Consider the following 18,658-nt stretch of genomic DNA (forward strand, 5'->3'; position numbering starts at 1 on the left):
AATGCTCTGTACTAGTTATTGAATTATCTGTGGGCATGTCTGCATGGTCAAACTTTTGCCCTAACTGACTGCCCAGCCATATTGTCAAGCCAGCAAGCCTAGGCTGTGCTGAATCTGATTTTTCTGAGGAGTCTTAAAAAATGAGTAAAGTCAAGAGGGCTTGAGGTCTCTGTTTTGCAGCAAAGGGTGCTGTGTAGAAATTCAGACCGGGAAGCAGAAACAGATTGCTGGGTGCAATAAGGAACACCTGAGGAAGAGTAGCTTCTTGAGTAGTCTTTCTGCTGTAACTTGCAGCTGCCTATGTCTATAAAAATTGTTGCTATGGATGTTTTCAATGAATTGTTTCTGACTGGGTGAACACTTACCTGCTCCAGTAGCCAGTTACAAGTGATAGACACTGAACAAGCTGCTGCTTACTGCTGCTGTGTTGGCAGTTGCCGTCTCCAGCTAAGATACTATACATGGTTGCTTGATAGCTTGTGGCATCCTTACCTGCTGGTGTAATGTAAAAGTTAAAACCCTAGATCAGTCCCAGGACATGTGCGCCCTAGGTATGGTCTCTGTGATCTGATCACTGACGTAAGACCTGCTTCAAATAGTCTGTATGTGCCAATAATGCTGATATGAGCCAATAAGCATGATATTTATTGTCTTATTTGTATTTTTTCCAGTATGTCTAAATACAAACAATCAATGTGAACATCACAAGGTATAGAATGCTATGGCTATCTTTTTTTCTTTTTTCCTCCTCATAAATATTTAGCACATGGTGCAGGCTGCTGCTCAAGTCTTTACACGGAATTTCTTGTGTCTGGACCCTTAGCTAAGATTAGTTAAAGTCCACAGAGTTGATATCCCAAGAGTTACAAGAGGGAACTACATCTGTAGTTTTTAAAATTGAAACTTTGACATGGTTCAGGGAGAAATATAATTGATAATATTCTTTAATCTTTTTTCTTTATGCTATTGCATATTTCTCACCTATCACTGATTATTTTAAGTGTTTAACAGAGAAACAGGAGAATAATCATAATTACTCTATCAAGAGAAAAACTAAGTAATATTACCCTCAAAGTCATCCTCCCCCCCCCCAAAAAAAAAAAAAAAAAAATCAAGATGTAGTCAGGAGTCCTCCAACACAGCAGAATTTTTTTTCCAGTTTATTATAGAGTGCAGTACTTTTGCAATTATCAGCTGACCCACAAGGGGCACACTTTGTAGATGGGAACACAGTACAAGGCCCTTCTGGTACTGAGCAAATAGGTTTGTGCTTTTTAGATGGTATTGGCTGAATTTAAGTGGCTCAGTGAAACAGAGGCTCATGGAAGAGGCCAAGAACGATGTTGTAGGATAGCTGCAGCTCCTGCGCTACTGAGAAGGTAGGTCGAAGTTTCAGGGCAAGGGAGCACTCTCCCAGCAAGGAGTGATCTGATCTCTGAGAGGAGACCCACACACCAGCTGATATTGGTGTCCTCTTGCGCTGAAGGTGCTCCTACAGAAGAGGGGTTGTCAGCAAGAAGGAAGTAGTAGATGGTAGTAGTGAGAAACTCGACTATAGATAGATAGGTTTTCGACCTCCACGAAGGCTGCAATGTAACTTGTGAGCTGGACACAAAGGTAGCAGGTCTGGAGATGATGTTTATTTGGGAATGGGGAAAGAGGGAAATTATGATCTGTGCTGATTCCAGTGACATAGATGGGAGATAGATGAGGGAAGGGTATTCAGGAGGCCGAATTCAGGCCATTAGGTTTAGACTGGGGTCTAGAACCTCCATAGGAGCATTCTCTGAAATCCTACTGGTTTCGTGCTTCTGCTCAAAGTGCCAGGTAGAGATTTGGCATCTCAGTATGTGGATGAGACGGTGATTAAAGACAAGCATTTAGTTATATGAGGAACTGGGGAAAACTTTCTGGATAAGAGGAATCTATACAGGAAGAATGGGCTATGATCTTAATCGTAATGGAGATAGGCTGTGAAAATTTAAAAAGGTTGGAGAGGAATATTTGAACTAGAAGTTGGAGGAAATCTGGCACAAACAACCACCTGGTTTAAGTTGATGTAAATAATGTTCAATGCACTTCTAAAAAGTCTTAGAGAAACAAACCGCATGCAATAAGTAATGAAGGCAAAGTAGACCGTTTTTGCCAGCCAAGACATATTATGTGACAGTAAAATACTTCTATACCAGCATTAGAAATCTGAGAAGTAAGATGGAAGAATTGGAACGTTTGGCATTAAATCATCACAGTATAGCAGGAATCTCAGAAAAATCAGTAGATCTTACTAGCTTACCCACTTCACGGGAATAGGAGTTGGTTGTGTTGGTGGGAGAGGGAAAGTAATGCTGTGTCTGTAAGAATGTTAAGTGTAATAGTATAAATATTAAGGGAAAAAGAAGTACTATGGAATCCTTGTGGGTAGAAATACCAGACTCTAATAATAAAATTTGTACTGATAGTCTTAACACAATCACACCATGTTCTAACTATGGTGTGAATAGTACAATAATCACAATATTAAATTAGAGAAATTATAAATTCAAGAAGGGTAGTAATAGTGGGAAACCTGAACAACCAATATAGAAACTGAATCCATTCTATTTTTAGTTGCAATATGTGACCATTTCAGAGGCCAAATACACTCAAAATCACAAGAAAATATGCCATGTGGGTTATGATCTTGTGCGCTGCTCCACACCCAGTTTTTGAGAGATTAATAAAAGAGCTGATTTCTAATAGTAATCATAGTACAATTAGATTTAATGTCGTAGCAGGAGACAACAGGTTAAACAAATTCAGCACGTGCGCATTTATAGAGAGGGAAATATATGAAAATGAGAGAAATTGTCAAAAACAACCCTCTGCAAAACACTAAAACCTATTCAAGAAGCTGAAAGAAGCCTTGAAGCTGTTAGAATCCAGGTTATTAGGAACCTCAAGGCAGTCAAAGTTCAAACGGAAAACAAAGCAGTCTAAAAATGAAAGGTCAGTATTTGAAAAAAATGAAAGCCTTGAAAAAATAAGGAGACTGGGAAAGCCTATAGAGGATGGCAGATCATGTGTAAACAGGAAATCAAGAAGGCCAAACCAAAGTTTGTAGTGTACCTTGCAAAGGATGCTTAAATTGGTACTAGAAAGTCCTTTAAATACTTCCAAACCAGGAAGCCAGCTGGTGTGATTGTTTGATGAAAAAATGAATTTGATGAAAATTGGACAGAGATATGGCAGAGAAGCAGAGGGAATTCTTTACGTTGTCGTTTACTGCTGAAGATGTTGGGAAGAGTTCCATTCATTCTGTTGAGCAGATAGCTTGAAGAAGGTAGCTCAGTTTGAAGTAAATATGCAAGTAGTATGAGATCGGACAGATCAGTTAGACCAAGGAAAACTGCGATGACGTTCATTAGAGGGCTCAAAGAATCAAGATGTGAAGTTAGAGAATGTGATGTGTAACCCAACATTACAAATAGCCACTGTACCAATAAAAATATATGCCTGGTAAGTTGGCAGTATCTACAATAACAAATGCATGTGCATGTGGGTAAATGCTGTCTGCTGGGAGTCAGTGTGACTTCTGTGGAGGGAAAGCCTGCCTCACCAACCAGCTGTGTAATGCTTATGTAAGTGTGCTAGGAAGAATGTAGATAAAGGGGATCCAGTGAATATGATGTATTTCTGACAGAAGAAACTCAGTTACTGTGGGTTTGGGGAAAAGGTCCGTATTGAACTGAAAGCTAGTTATAAGGGAAGAAATAAAGAGCAAGGCTTAACAATCACTTTTGGGGCTGAAGAAAAAACATCAAAGCAGCCCTGCAGGGTTTGTGCTGGCATTGATTTTATTTAACTTCAGCAGTGACCTAAGGAAGGGAATGAACTCCAGGCCTGCAGATGATGCTAACTTCTTTCAAAATCAAGTGGTGTTTTAATGGTAAGGAAGTCCAAAAGGACCTCACAAAACTGGGTAAGGAAGTGGTAGGTGAGCTTCCATGCAGATAAGTAGGTAGTTAATTCAGAGGGAAAAAAAAAATAATCTAAACCATGTCTAAGTGTTTCCAAACTCAAAAATTGAAGTTTTAATCCCAGGAACAGATCTTGGAGTGTTTACTGACAATACTGTGAAATCTTTGGCTCAATATGCCTGCTGATATTTCTACTACCTGAGTACTCAATATTGGGGCAGTAAAAGAGAATGGAATGAATGACAGAAGGTTGCCAGGCTTGTGTGATCTCCTGAAAAGTATCTTTTTGGAGACAGTGCTGGTCCAGATGCTCACTGGGATATGTCTTTGGGTCTCAAATGTAAATATGTAGCTCAAATTCCTTGTTCACTAGGGTTTTGATTATGTTCACATAACCTGCATGTTGGTATTAGGCAGTAACCTAAGACTTCTTTTTGGAAGTATATATATATATATATGCTGCCCACATGCTTTTTAGTTCAGATATATTTCCTGTTTTAGAAACATCAGTACAAAATGTAGACTCATTTGAAAACTTGTGCCATTGTAGCATAAAACGAAATAGCACTTATCTGAGCTGTGATGACTAGCCAAATAATCATAGTCCATTTCAAACGTAAGGTAAAGAGTATTAATTTGAACTGGAATAGAGGATTATATGTGCATTTCCTTGGGTAAAGAACTTGCATATTTTAAGTTACTGCAGATGATTTAATGGGTGGGTACTCAGTTGTGTTCTGAGCCCTTGCTACCATGCTTCTTTGGATTAATGAAATTTGTCATATTTCATTAACATTCATTGGTAATTCACAATTACAGAACAAAAAGAAATATGCCCTCTAGCATGTTTTTTCATAGTTCAAGCTTCATTAATTCAATGTCATAGTTTTTCAACTACTTTTTCACAATATAGTCTACCTTCAAAGAAAAATAGATGGGAGAATTATTCTCATAGTTGTTAAACAGCCTGATAAAAGTTTTGTCACACCATTCTAAACAACTGTTCATATCCTCCCCATTATGACAAATATCCAAGAGTTTCCTATCTGCTATTCTACTAAGCTGTTGCACAATATCACCTCTTTCCTTGCATTTTCTTAATATTGTTGTGTTTGTGAAGGTTTAATGATGCATTGTGGCAAAGTTTGAAGATAAAGATGGTATCTTCTATTAGACCAGCTAATATAATAACAAAAAAACTTGCTTTCATTGAAGCAGCTCTTCATGCTGTAGAAAGTCATATTAATGTTTACAATACTTTTTTAAAAAAATCTTGGTATCTAGCTGTGTGAAATATTCAGCTGAGGACCTTGGGGAAAAAAAAACTTTGATTATAAGATCAAAACCTGCTCTTCCTCCCTACAAAACTACTTTTCCCTCCATTTGAGTATTAGTTTGATTGGAAAAAAAAAGTGAATAGAGAAGCAGTTAAGTTGTTGTTGAAGGATAAATCAGGTAGGGGTGTGTGTGTGTGTTTGGGGGTAGGGAGGAAGCATGAGCAATAAATGTCCTGAATTACAATATAGTAGCTATCTTCAGTTTAAATCTGTGATGAAGTAGTTCCCATTAAATTTCAATGATAATGAGAAAACATGAAAATTACAGCTCCTCAGAAATTAAATGGTGGTGCACAATTTAAGAAGTCTATTCCTGTAGCAGGAACTGGCAAAGGACATCTGTATCTTTTAGATCTTATTTTAAAACTTAGGGGGGAAAAAAGGAAAAAAGAAAAATCACAAATCAGTTTTCTAGTCACTCTGTAAGGACATGTATTTCATTCTTAAAGAACTGAAAAGTATATTTCCTTTCTTGGAAAGATATATTAGTGTAAATTCTGTTTGCAAGTTGATATAGAGATAAAAATCTTACTAGGTTTACAGACTGTATTTCTGTTACCCAAAAGGTTAACTGTTGTTCTGGCTGACATTCTTAATTTAGTAATATTTCACAGCTGGTAATTTGCAGACAGTTATAGCCAGATGGTGCTTTTCTAAGGTAAATTTAGGGCATTTCTCACAGATGTAAATGTGAGACTCATAACACCAAAAATTTTTTTGAAGTGTTCTAGAGCTCTGTTTCTGAATTCAATAGCATGCCTGATCCATAGCAAATATTAGGCATGTGTATATGGTAGCCTGTAGTAAGAGACCTTTGATCAGGCATAACTAAATTACTCAGTTTCTGACCTCTGTCAGTTTTAAACTTCAACTCTCACTCACTCCTTGCCTGCTCTCCTGAGAATGCTTATTTTGAGATTTCTACGATTTTGTAACTATTTTGGCAGACTTTATTTTAAATCATTATACAAGATTTCCCTGGTGCCTGTGCAAAACACTTTATAATACAAGACACTAATGTTCTGAGACTTTGGAGAGCTGTATAGAGCCAAAGGCATGTATATGCTGAATAAAATTGGTCAAAAAAGTAAAGTGGAAATAACTATTGTGTTTGTGTCTATTCACACAACAGGCTTATCTAATGCTAATTTTTAAATGAAGCTGCTTTTGAAGAATGAAATCTTGTCACCATATTTGTCTTCAAACTTGCAGTTTTTGTAGTGGACAAGGGGTAAACAACCACAGATTTATTGCCAGTTGAGAATACAGAAGTCTTTTGAACAGGAAGTGGCTTGATGTGGCTTGAATCTGCCTGCAGACTTCACCAGTGTTGGGAGGGTCCAGGTAACACCTGCTTTAGAATAAAGTAGCCCTAAATCTAAACAATCCCCATCTTCCTTTCTTTTAGGAAGCTTGCCAGTATGAATATATGCTGTCGAGAAGTGATTTCAACAGAGCAAAGATTTTGCCTTGAAGCACTTTTTTTTGGGGGGTAAGCAACAAATTTACCAGCATATATTTGGTGGCAAGAAGACAGAGCGCAGTACTACAGGGATCTAGTCAGTCAGAGTCAGGTCCCCTCCAGCTGCGGGCAACAAACCACATTCTCTTGCTTACTAGGAGAATACGATACCAAGAAGAAAGTAATGTTGTTTCATCTTGCCCAAAACAGAAGTGAACAGATAAGGAAATAATCAAATGAAGGATGATGATTATACTGTTTTTAAAGAAAAAAGTAGAATTTCACTATAATTAAAAGAAGCTTATTGGGAAGAAGAGAAGATTGTTTATATGCAAAGCTGTATAATTCTCTTATTCTTTATTAACGGAAAGTCCTACTTGGAATGCAGTAGGAATAATTAGAGCTGTGTTTTTAGCCAAGTGGGTTAAGGCTCTTACCTGGTATGAGTTTTTATCTGCTTGAGGAGATCTCCAGTCACCATGAGACCTAAAACTAGTATACGTGGTGTGTTCCCTGGCCATGTGACAGGGCACAGCTCCTTCAAGTGGTACAAGAGCACTGTACATGGCAACATTTTTTTTTCTGTCACTTTGCTAGAACATCTAGTGAAAAACAAAATACTCAGGCATCTAGTGCTCTGTAAAAGCTTGAGGTTTATAACGCATGACTCCTTGGGAAAGAGGTGAGCTTAAATAGCATAATTCAGGTACTCTTTCTCCCGTCTGCTTTCCTGGAGAAGTGGAGAGGGAAGAAAAGGGGAAGGGAGAAAAAAAAAAAAAAAAAAACAACTTGGAAGGAGATAGTGAGCAGACTGGAGAAAAAATGCCTCTGGTGCCATTCTTCCAAGATAACAGATTTGTATTTACTGATGTGCATGCTCTGTGTGCATATGCAGGAAACCTTAAGTATTAGTTCACAGGTCCCTAGAGGAAGAGGGCTGCCAGGAACAGATGCATGTCGATGAACAGTTCTGGCAAATCACATCCTATGAAAATCACGTGTGCTCGGCAAATGGCTAAGCATCTGTTTTTGTCTCGTCTGCTCTGTAGGGTATCACTAGCTCTGTATAGCACGCTTCAGTGTCTCTAGGGGAAGGACTGAATCCCCAGGTCTGAAATACCCATTTCACACCTGTAGTCCTAGGCTAGAGAACCATTCCAGCACTCTGGCTCACTTTTTTTTAACAGTTCAAAAGATACAATTGAGAGTAACCCAGCCCAGAATACTGTTCAGCATATTTCAGATTCCTGAGAAATGTAGATTCAGAAAAAGGAGAAATGTAGATTCAGAAAGAGGAGAAAATCAGCAGACCGCTGCTTCTATTTTAGGTGTTTTGGGTCTGTATTTAAGTAATGCTGTTCTTGAAGATGAGAATCAACTTTGTGGTGGTTCTTCTACCTTAGCCTTCTGTAGCCTTTCAACTTTTGTTGCAGCTTCTTGGTGTATAATCAAATCACTTTGATTTAGCTTTGATTTCCATTTTGGTGAAAATACTCTAAACACTCAAAATGAATCTCTCTATATATATATAAAAAAGAAATATTAACACAAATTATAACAGCTCTGGTTATGCCCCCCTGAAAATTATTTTCAAATTGTTGAGAGCAGAGTTGAAATTTCAGTTCCCTTCCCCCCCCCTCGCCAACTGAAAATTTTCATGGATTAAATCTCAGGATTACTGTTTCATAGACTTATTTTTTAATTCTTGCAAATAAACATGTAATTTGTTTTTATTGTTTTTTTCCTTCCCTCTTTTTTCCAGATTGAGTGAATTGTATTTTCATACCTAGCCCATGGGGGGGGGGATCATTTATGCAATAACAGATCTATGTCAAAAGTCAAGGAATTACACTCTTTCTGGTTTCAGCTACAGCAAATAATCTGATAATCACAAACCTGTACTATTCTGTACACTTTAAATTTTGAAGCATTTTACAAGAACAATTGTGCAAGAGTTTTATAACTTACAGAAAATCTTGTATGTCGTCTTAAGCAACTTGTTCATCAGTGTTATGTTCCTTGCTGATTTTAAATTTCAAATAGTTATTCCCAGAAGCTGTGTCTTGTTTTTGCTAGTTGCAGGATCCTTCTGTTTGGAACTTAATGCAGAAAATAATGCAGATTCAGTCAAACATTTAAAATTAATATAGGCAAATTCTTGCACATTCATGGAACCACATTAAATATTTAGGATCTAGATGATTAGAATCTAGGTGATCTCTTTTCTTTTTTTTTTTTTTTTTTTTTTTTTTTTTCCTTTTCTTTGGTTTGTGCTTACAAGTGGCTTAGTGGCCATCTAGCTTAGTATTTAGTATAATCGAGTACTGATGCATTTCAACATTCTGAGCTTTTGTTTAGTTTTCCCACAGAAAATGGCTTTCCAGTAAATGCGTAAATTTTCAATAAACACCTTTTATGCAGAATATCATAGTTGGGTGTTGTGTTTCCCTGTTTTATTCTGTAGTGAAATTATACTGTCATTCAGCAGCTGACTGCTGGAGGAAGATGCTAATAAACCAAGTCATGTCATCCCCATTACCCTCAGATGCTGGATGTGTGAGAGAGGAAAAATTTTACCAGAAAATGTGATATCTCCCAGGGGAAAATACTTTTTTTTTTTTTTTTTTTTTTTCATGACACTAGTGGGTTTTTTCATTTGTGCTTAAACGCTGCTGAATGACTATTTTCTGCAGTACCGGAGTGGGAGGGGAAGGAAAGACATAGTTAGAAGGTGAAGATTTATGATCCCCAAAACCACAGGGAATTTGGTTGCGCTGTAAGTAAGTGTCTAGCCTGGTGACTCCCCAATGAGGGTCAGACCTTTGAGTTGAAGTAGCCATCAGAATGGAGCAAGTTACTCTACAGGATATCAAAGACGGAGAGAGATTATCAGCAGGAAAGGAGCAAAATCTATTTGTGCCTCTAGGACATTTTGTTATAAATTTGATCCATTTATGCTTCTAAAAGCTTGTTTGAAACCCTAATTAGCAACAGGAAACCAGAAGGATGTGAACTATAATCTATTGTCTTGTTTAATGTGGAAAGTGGTGAATCTTGCCCAAAGCTTCAAAGACTACAATAGGAAAGCTGCTTGTTCTGTACATAATAAAGTGAAAAGTGTGTTGCCCTTAGCCTTCGTTTCTCCCCCAAGTCTTTAACTTAAAGAATTAATTTGAACAAGGCAGAATTCATTCATTTTACCTAAACTATAGCCTAGGAGGAAGTTCAGCAAAACTGATGATAACCAGGTGCTGGAAATGTGGAGTGACTATTTGTTCAAGACTACCTAAGAGAGAACTACTCTTAAAACTACATCCAGTATGACTTATGATCAACTAGAGGGCAGTTAGTGTGTAAGGCAACTTAACATGCTTGATTTGCAAGGAAGGAGGGAGCAAAATGCAGAGTTCTGGTATACAGTATTTTTTACTATTGCTTTACTGAATTGAGTATCAAATCACTTTAAAATTCTTTGAATAGATGCTTCCAAAAATTCCTTGGTTTTAGAGGTCTTAGAAAATCTGCATACATGATCATACTAAGATATTAGTGACTAAAGGAGAAAATTCTGTGACTATGGAAAACTAAACCAGTCCTTCACGTTTATTTTGAGGATTTCTTTTTTTCTTCCCCTTATCTATAACATATCTTTCTAAGGCAGAGGAGAACATGTGTCCCCCAATGATTCTAGATGAATGCAAGAAATACATGAGTGGAACTGCTTTGAAGTTAGAATATGATTTAAGAAAGTTTTAAGTTATATTCACAAGTAAAACTTATTTTAACATTTGCAAAAGTTGTGCATGTTACCTGCATTATATATATATCATTCCTTTATCCTCTAACATTTTTGTGTTGCTGTGATTCTAGCTACAGCAGTCCTGCAGTTGAGAGTAAGATATAAAATTAACTGTTCTTTGTGGCAAAGTCAACATGCTAAATTTCATTGTCCAACCGTTTTGAAACTCAAAAGGAAAATGACTGAGATTATACATATACTTTTTGGAGGAAGAATTCTAGTGTGTCTTCTTTCTTTTTCTTTCTTTCTTTTTTGAGAGAAGTATTAATCACCAACAAAAGATATTGGACTACATACTATGCTGAACCCTGATGACATCTTTTAATACAACTTAATACAATGAAAGAGGTGCCCTACAGGTATGAAGTTGTGGCTGAGCATTTCTAATGTTGCAATATCCCTAATGAAAGTTTGTATATTGGCAGTAATAAAATTCTTTTTTCTCCAGTACTCTTGTTTTTGTAATGAATTCACTTTTTAGCTTAGTGATTAAGCTCATCTTATTTAGTTCAAACAAGTGAGGTTGGAAGTAACAGGACCACAGGATTAGTTCAGATTTTTTTTTTTTTTTTTTTTCTTCCCTCCTTGATCTGGAAGTATTTCTGCCAACCATTGTAAGAGTTCTTTGTTATCTCTTCAGCTTCCTACATGGTTCTGATACCCCGGCAGCAATGGTGTCATGCCACTGTTGGATGAAGCATGCTTAATTTAGCAAAGCTTGTTTTTAACCTCTAACTTAGCTGCTGATGGACCTCTAATCCATCAATATATGCCTTCTCCATCAATATATGCCTGCTCCATGACGTAATTACTGTCAACTGTCCAAACCAAAGTGTTAGTGTAATTGCACAGAGATATTTTTTGTCTGCTCTTGATTGCTGCTTCTCCTAAAGCTTTAAAGCTGAACACCTCTATGGGTAATCAGAATGGTCTGCAAATTATTTTTTTTTAAAGGCAAATGATGAATGCATTCTATCTGGGAATAGATCAAAACAAACTGAATTATTAGAAATGCTGTGGCTTGTGCACATTAAAAAGTGCTGGAGAAAATAATATCCAGTACTCTATAGGAAGACTTTTTGATTCCCAGGAATCATGCTGCTGCTCTTTGCTTGCTTTCTTTTTGTTTTGTTTTGTTTTTTTTTTTTGATGACATATATTAGTCCCAACTACTTATCTGTTCAGAATATATGCACATTTTCCTGTTGTGCATATTACATATTCCTTGAACCAAATCCAGTCCCTATACAGATATTCTGTGCATTTTGTCAAGCTCTCTGAATTCAAAGAAACATTTCTTGATTGATATTTTTAAGCATTTCTTGCATTTGACTAGACCTTTCTCAGGGAAATATGAAAAATGATCAAAAAATATTTATATCTTAATAGACTGATGCTTAATGTAGTAGTTAAGCTTCTCTCATTTGTTCTAAAGGAAAGATAATTTATGGTATCTTAAAGTAAGGCTCATGTCTGTGGAAGAAATAAGATTGTAAGAGCCTGCTAGTAACATTATTGTCTTGCAAAGTGATAGTACCTTGACAATGTTGTGTCCCCCTCTCCTATCCACCCATTCTAGATACAGTTTTTGTCACTTAAGTTGAATTAATTTAAGCCAACTGTTTTACATGTTTGACAATAAGTTCAGAAGTAATACAGTGCTTTCTGCATTTACATATATTCGTGAAACTAAAGATATTGGATTTTGCCTTTTAAAAATTAAGTCACCTCTTTCATAATTTGTTTTTGAGCTTTACTTTCCAACATGCTTCTATTTTGTCACTGTTGACATTAAACATGCTCTGAAAAGTATTATGTAAGTCTTCAGAGGCTTATATAATTATTTCCTTCTCTATAGGGAGCTAGAGCAAGAGCTTTGAGGTGTGCAGGGTTGATAACATTGGCCTTTCTCTAGTCGAAAAATATTCAGTTCAGATCCACATTTAGATATTTCTAAATTTGAAATACTGAATATTCAACAGGCAGTTATGCCAGGGTAGGTTTTAAGTATGTACATGTATGCCATAGCTCTTAAAATCTGGGAACTCTGACTATGATGCTTTGAGGAAATCCCTATATAACTTATGATTTGGTGCTTTATGGAAGCTCTTGGAATTCACTGTCTCTTCCATTTGACAGGTATTTTGTTACGTCATGAACTTTCTGCTTACAGGACAATGAAAAAGATGTTAACTTGAAACATAATTGGCTTTGATATGCTTAAACTGAATGAGTAGAATAGTGGTGATTTTCCAAGATTGCTCGCATGGAGTGAGTAGCACTTATATAATTAAAATTTATCAGGAGAAAAGAATTGTGAAGAGGAGCTGGTTGCTGTCAGAAGCCTTTGACGCGTGCTGTCTGAGCTAGTAAACCTTTGATGTCCACACCTGAGCTGACTTAAAAGTCTTTGTTTTTTTTAAGAAAAAAAAAGAGGGCTACTTTGAAATAAAGCCTTGGACATAACTGACTGAGTGTACAAATGGTACTTGATTTTTTTTTCCAGTCAAAAAGTGATGTTGCACTTGGCTTGTCTGGTTTTTGCACTGATCACCAGACTCTATTACTACATAGATAAACATAGAAATAAACAGTTGGAGATGTCCCTTGGTGGAAAGCTTTCACATTTTTTTTTCTTGAATCTTTTGAACATGAAGAAAAGCAAATTGATAAAATATTTAAATGAGAAACTTAATAGGGTTCAATGTTGTCCAAATTCGATGCTGATATGAGCATAGCTGGTTGGAGCCCCAGGTCATGGAATGGGTAACAGATAGAGAAGTCTGCAGACCAAACAAGGTCTATGAAGCAACGGCTAAAAGCAATGCCCAGATGTAGTAGTTCTTGGTACATGGCTCTGTTGAGCCTATGCTTACAGCTGAAAACTCCTGGCAGCCAGCAGTCAAATACTAGAGTGCAGTAAGATGGCAACATGCTTGAGGAATTGGCAGCTAGACTCGATAATCTACTGCCAAGGAGATGCAAAGGTAGGCAACTTCAGTGGGACTGAGCTTGGGACAGTGCTTGGATTCAAATACCCTATCGTAGTGCTCAGCCTTGAAGTTGTACAGCAGCAGGAGCCCAACGGCAGGTTGGCCAGCGAAGCTCAAAGTTGGCATGGTTTTTATTTTATATTTTCCAGAGTGGCATTTTCCAACACTGTTGTAGTACTATACACACACAGGTTAACAGTTCCATGACATCGTATTGCTATGGTGGGGAGGGGGAAGGCTAGCAATATAATTAATATCCTTCTGGCAGTTGATGAGGCATAGTTAGGTCCAGTGCAAATAGCCCAAGGATCCACAGTATCTACCTACTACAGCATATTACATAATCCAAATATAAAATCCAGAAGCACTGAGAGGCTTATAATATTATTTTGTGCATAATTGTCCTATTTCCTGCTGTTTTATTTTCCCATTTTCCTGAGACTAGCTATTATGTTTATTATGAATTATTGGTTTAATATCCACTGTGTATTTAATTAAAAAAAAATGTCTCTGGTTAATATTACTTCCATGTTTTTATCTTTGCAGTAGCTGTGATAGTTTTCTATGCAAAAATTTTCTCAATATGATATTGCATTATTTGAAGCTGTTTCTCTTTTAGTATTTTCAACTTCTGTTTATAAACGAGTGTTTTTTGTTTGCTCAGCATCAGAATACAATATTTATTCCACTAAAGTTTCGTGTTCAAATTATTGCTGAAATCTGTGAAAGAAAGTTCAGCTCACTGTATACCTCTGTGGAAGGAACTGTTCTCTTTCTGATTTCAAACAGGAGACTGTATTGTGGCATCATTTGAGAAATAAAGGCACTATAGATTAATTAAATGTATCTAGTATATATAGTAATCTGTCTTCAAAGAAACTTTTTAGAGTAATTAAGTCACTAGTTTCCATTGTTCAGAAATGTTCTCCTGGCAAAAGCGTTAAAATCCTACTTGACCGCTAATGCATCTGTAAAAGCCTAGAAATGAGTTTTCCATGTCATTTTGTTTGACTAATGTGAAGGTATTTCAGAAAGCTACCTTGCATTCAAAAGTCTGATTTAGGAACTGTAAAGAGGATGAAAGTCTCTGAAGTGTGGAGCTGAAGGAGTCTCTTATTGTAATGTTTTTTTAGCTTTCTTCCCTTCAGAAGCTGTTTCCATAGTTTGCTTTTTGCTTGCTTATTTAGAAACACAGGTACTGCTCCCTGACTTTTGAAGAACTTGTGTGTAAAACAAAGTGTCTATAAAATGAACTATTAGGGGAATAAACTGAGAGAATTGTTGAATCTTTAAGGTATTTTTCAAACTTAAGGGCCTAGCTCTTCCGTAGTTGCTTTGTATTTGCTGAGGTCTCACTTTAGTGATGTCCTAGTTCCACTGTTGTCCTATTTGTAGAATTCTCACCTTTTTTAATATAAGCCATTAATGGAATTTTGAAGAAAAAACTTCTGCTTTAGCTAACTTTATCAAGCTACTTCTATACTTCTTGATGACTTTAATTAAAAATAGACTAGGCATCCTTGAGAGACTATATTGAAGGTGTCAGACTTTTTTATTACTTTGATTACTTAGCTCTTCCTCTAACATTGTCATTTCTTTTATTCTTTTGAACTTGGCTTCATCTTATTACCCTCACATTACTCTTACCTTCCTCTCTGCACTTAATGCCTCATGTACTCTGCCTGTAATTTTCCCTCTCTCACCATGGATTTTGTAACAGTGTGGAAGTCCAATTGCAAAAGATTTCCATTTCCCTAATCTTGTCTTTTTCATTCAATGGTAGATTGTGAATTATCTTTAAATCCCCAAGAGAGCAAGTTCAGTTTCATTCACTGGAGCTATAAACTCTGTTGCTGTTGGATTTTTGTTTTGTTTTCTTTCATCATAATATTTGATCTCACTGTAAGCTTTTTGGAGGAGGGGCCATCTTGTGTTTGATATGCAGCGTAGCCTGTAGCTTTGGCACTGATTTGAATGAATGGTGAAATACTTGAACTCTTTAAAAGGCTATTTTAAAACATCAGGAAAAGGGAAGGCAGATTATATTATGATGTTTTAACTGTGCAGAAAGGTAAATAATAAACTTAGGCTCAAGTAGCTTGCTTGCAATCAAATTGCAGTGTTGACAGTATAGAAGCTAAATGTGAAAGGTTATACTGACATTGTTAGAAATGAAATTACAAGTGGGATGTTTCTGTTAATGTAGGGCTGTACTACAATTACTTTTTGTTAATAGTGAGTAGGGTTAAGAAAGAATGGTAACAGTAACCATTATAATAAGTAATGGAATTTTCTGATGCAATTTTGACAATGATTTGAGCCCAATAAGGATCATACTGTACTATGTTAATGAATGTGGTTAAGTGATGCTTGACAATGAGTATGTGCAATAGGTAAAATGTGGCATAAAAAGCTCATTTAAAAAGGATCATAGAATCACGGAAAGGTTGAAGTTGGAAGGGACCTCTGGAGATGAGATCATCTAGTCCCTCTCCCCTCCCCCACTCAAGCAGGGTCACCTAGAGTACACTGTTTGGGACCCTGTCTGGATGGCTTCTTAATTTCTTCAAGGGATAGAGATGCCACAACCTCTCTGGTCAATTTGTTCCAGTGCTCAGTCACACTCACAGTAAAGAAGGTTTTCCTCATGTTCAGATGGAGCTTTCTGTGTTTCAGTTTGTGCCTGTTGCCTCTCATCCTTTCACTGGGCATCACTGAGAAGAGTCTGATCCCATCCTCTTGACACCTTCCCTTCAGATACTTATATGCGTTGATAAGAACCCCTTGTATCTTCTCTTGACCAGGCTGAATGTTTCCAGCTCTCTCAGCCTTTAGTCATAACAGAGATGCTCCAGTCCCTTAATCATTTGTTAGCCCTTTGCTGGACTTGTTCCAGTAGCTCCATATCTCGCTCTCTTTTGTACAGGGAAGTCCAGAACTGGATCCAGCACTCCAGCTGGGGCCTCATCAGGGCTGAGCAGAGGGAGAGGGTCAGCTCCTCCACCTGTTGGCAATGCACTCACTATCTGATGCAGCCCAGGAGATTGTTGGCCACGTTTGCAACAAGAGACACGTTGCTGACTCGTAGTCAACTTGTCCACCAGCACTCCCAGGTCCTTCTCTGCAGAGCTGCTTTCCGGAAGGTCAGCCCCCAACCTGTACTGGTGCATGGGGTTATTCCTCCCTCCCGAGGATGCAGTGCTCTGCAGTTACTAACTAACTAGCTAAAGGGTGATTTCCTTAGTTGTATTTCTGGATATTGTGCAACCCAACTGTTGCTATGCAATGTTCAAGTATACAGTTGTTTTGATTTAGACAAGATACAAATGTTTACTTTACCTTTAGATTTCTCATTAAGTAAACTTGTGGCCTTTTTTCATGTAAAAATGTTAATATGACCGAAATAACAAATGCTAGCTAGGCCTTGCTAATATTAATCTATGTTGGCAAAAGGTAATGGGAAGAGAGCAACGTAAGTTGCCTGTAGTTTAATATATTCATGATGAAACTCTAAGATGAACTAGTTACAATATCACTTAGTCTCTGGCCCTTTCAGTGACAAAGATGGAATGTTTGTTTCTTTGTACTGGCATTTTTCTCTTAAAAGCAGGACAAGGACGTTTCAGAAATTCTGCTCTCATTAAATATGAAAGAAACTTTCTAGGATATGGAATTACTATTTATTTGTCTCTGAGTGAATCTCTGAAGAACATAAATCATACTGTAAGGAAATCTCTCATTTTCAGTGACAGGAAATATAAATAATATACCTCTTATATTGTCACTATTTTTTGTAAGAAACAATCTAGGCAATTTTTTTCATAAATTTTCACTAGATTAGTAAATGGTCATGCGATGCTCAAATTAAATTTAAAAACTTACTGGAGGAGGATGTTCCCATGACTATTAGTCCCTTCCATACTAAAGTAATAATATGTGCCTGCACTGAACTATCTAGTGGGAATAAAATTTTCTTTCCTCCTTCCTACATCCCTTCTATGTATGACATAAGTGTTGAGTTATAGCAAAGCCAGTTATGCTTACAAAAAAAAAAAAAAAAAAAAAAAGGCTTTATTGAGAAGGACAACTAATGCAGAAGTATGATCAAAATCAGTTTTATTTTGTTTGTGGGCTTTTCAGTTCATATTTTCTTCAAGGCCAGTTTCTCTCCATTAGTGTGTTAAATTTTTTTTAAGACAATCTTACATCTTTAAATCTTCTAAGCTGTAGAATATACATAGAAACTTTACATTGTAGGAATGAAAAGTAACCATATTGGGTTGGACTGAAAGTCATCCATCCCACTCTCCTGTCTGTGAGAATGGCTGTCAGTGGCGACTTGTAGGGTGTGGGGGCAAGAATTTAATTTTGGAGTAGGTGCAGAGAGATTTTTTTTTTTTTTTTTTTTTTTTTTTTTTTAAGTACCTGATGGTATATTTGCATATATTCTGGTTTATGGGGCAGTGGGAGAACTATCTTTTCAGTTCATTGTTTCAATCCTGTAAGAAATGCATTTCTGGGATTGGTGGCATAAAATAAAATAAAATAATTGGATAGCAAAATTAATGTCTTGTTTTGTGGCTATGAGTTTTGTGTTTATATGAATTTCTGTCCTGCCTTGGCTTAATCAACAAACTTTGCATTTCTCTTTGTACTTTGACATTTAACTTTATAAACAAAAATGACATACTAGAAGAGCAAAGAGCATGAAAACGTAGTAGCAATAAAATAAGTTTCAGATATCAAACCTTTCACTTTTTGTTGTTGAAGGCTAGAAATGTACTTTTTTGTTAATTTTTATTTTATCAAAATAATTTTTTAAACCTCAAATGAAATTTATTATTATCAATAAACATACATTGATGTAAATCCTGATGTCATCTGAGATGGGAGAGTTATATTACATTAAAATTTTCAGCCTTACCTGGTTTTAGTTCAGCTGCTACAGTAAGGAAAGGAGTTCTGAGAAAATTTAAATTTTCTTCCATATGGTTTCTCTCCATCCACAATCACCCAACTATTCTTTCTATTTCCATATCTTTTGTTACTTTTGGTAATAAAACCAATACTAGAACTAATCATGTAAATAAAGGTCTTGCTTTTTTTAATCT

The sequence above is a fragment of the Rhea pennata genome, chromosome 2 (assembly GCF_028389875.1).
Source record: "Rhea pennata isolate bPtePen1 chromosome 2, bPtePen1.pri, whole genome shotgun sequence".
Taxonomy (NCBI): Eukaryota; Metazoa; Chordata; class Aves; order Rheiformes; family Rheidae; genus Rhea; species Rhea pennata.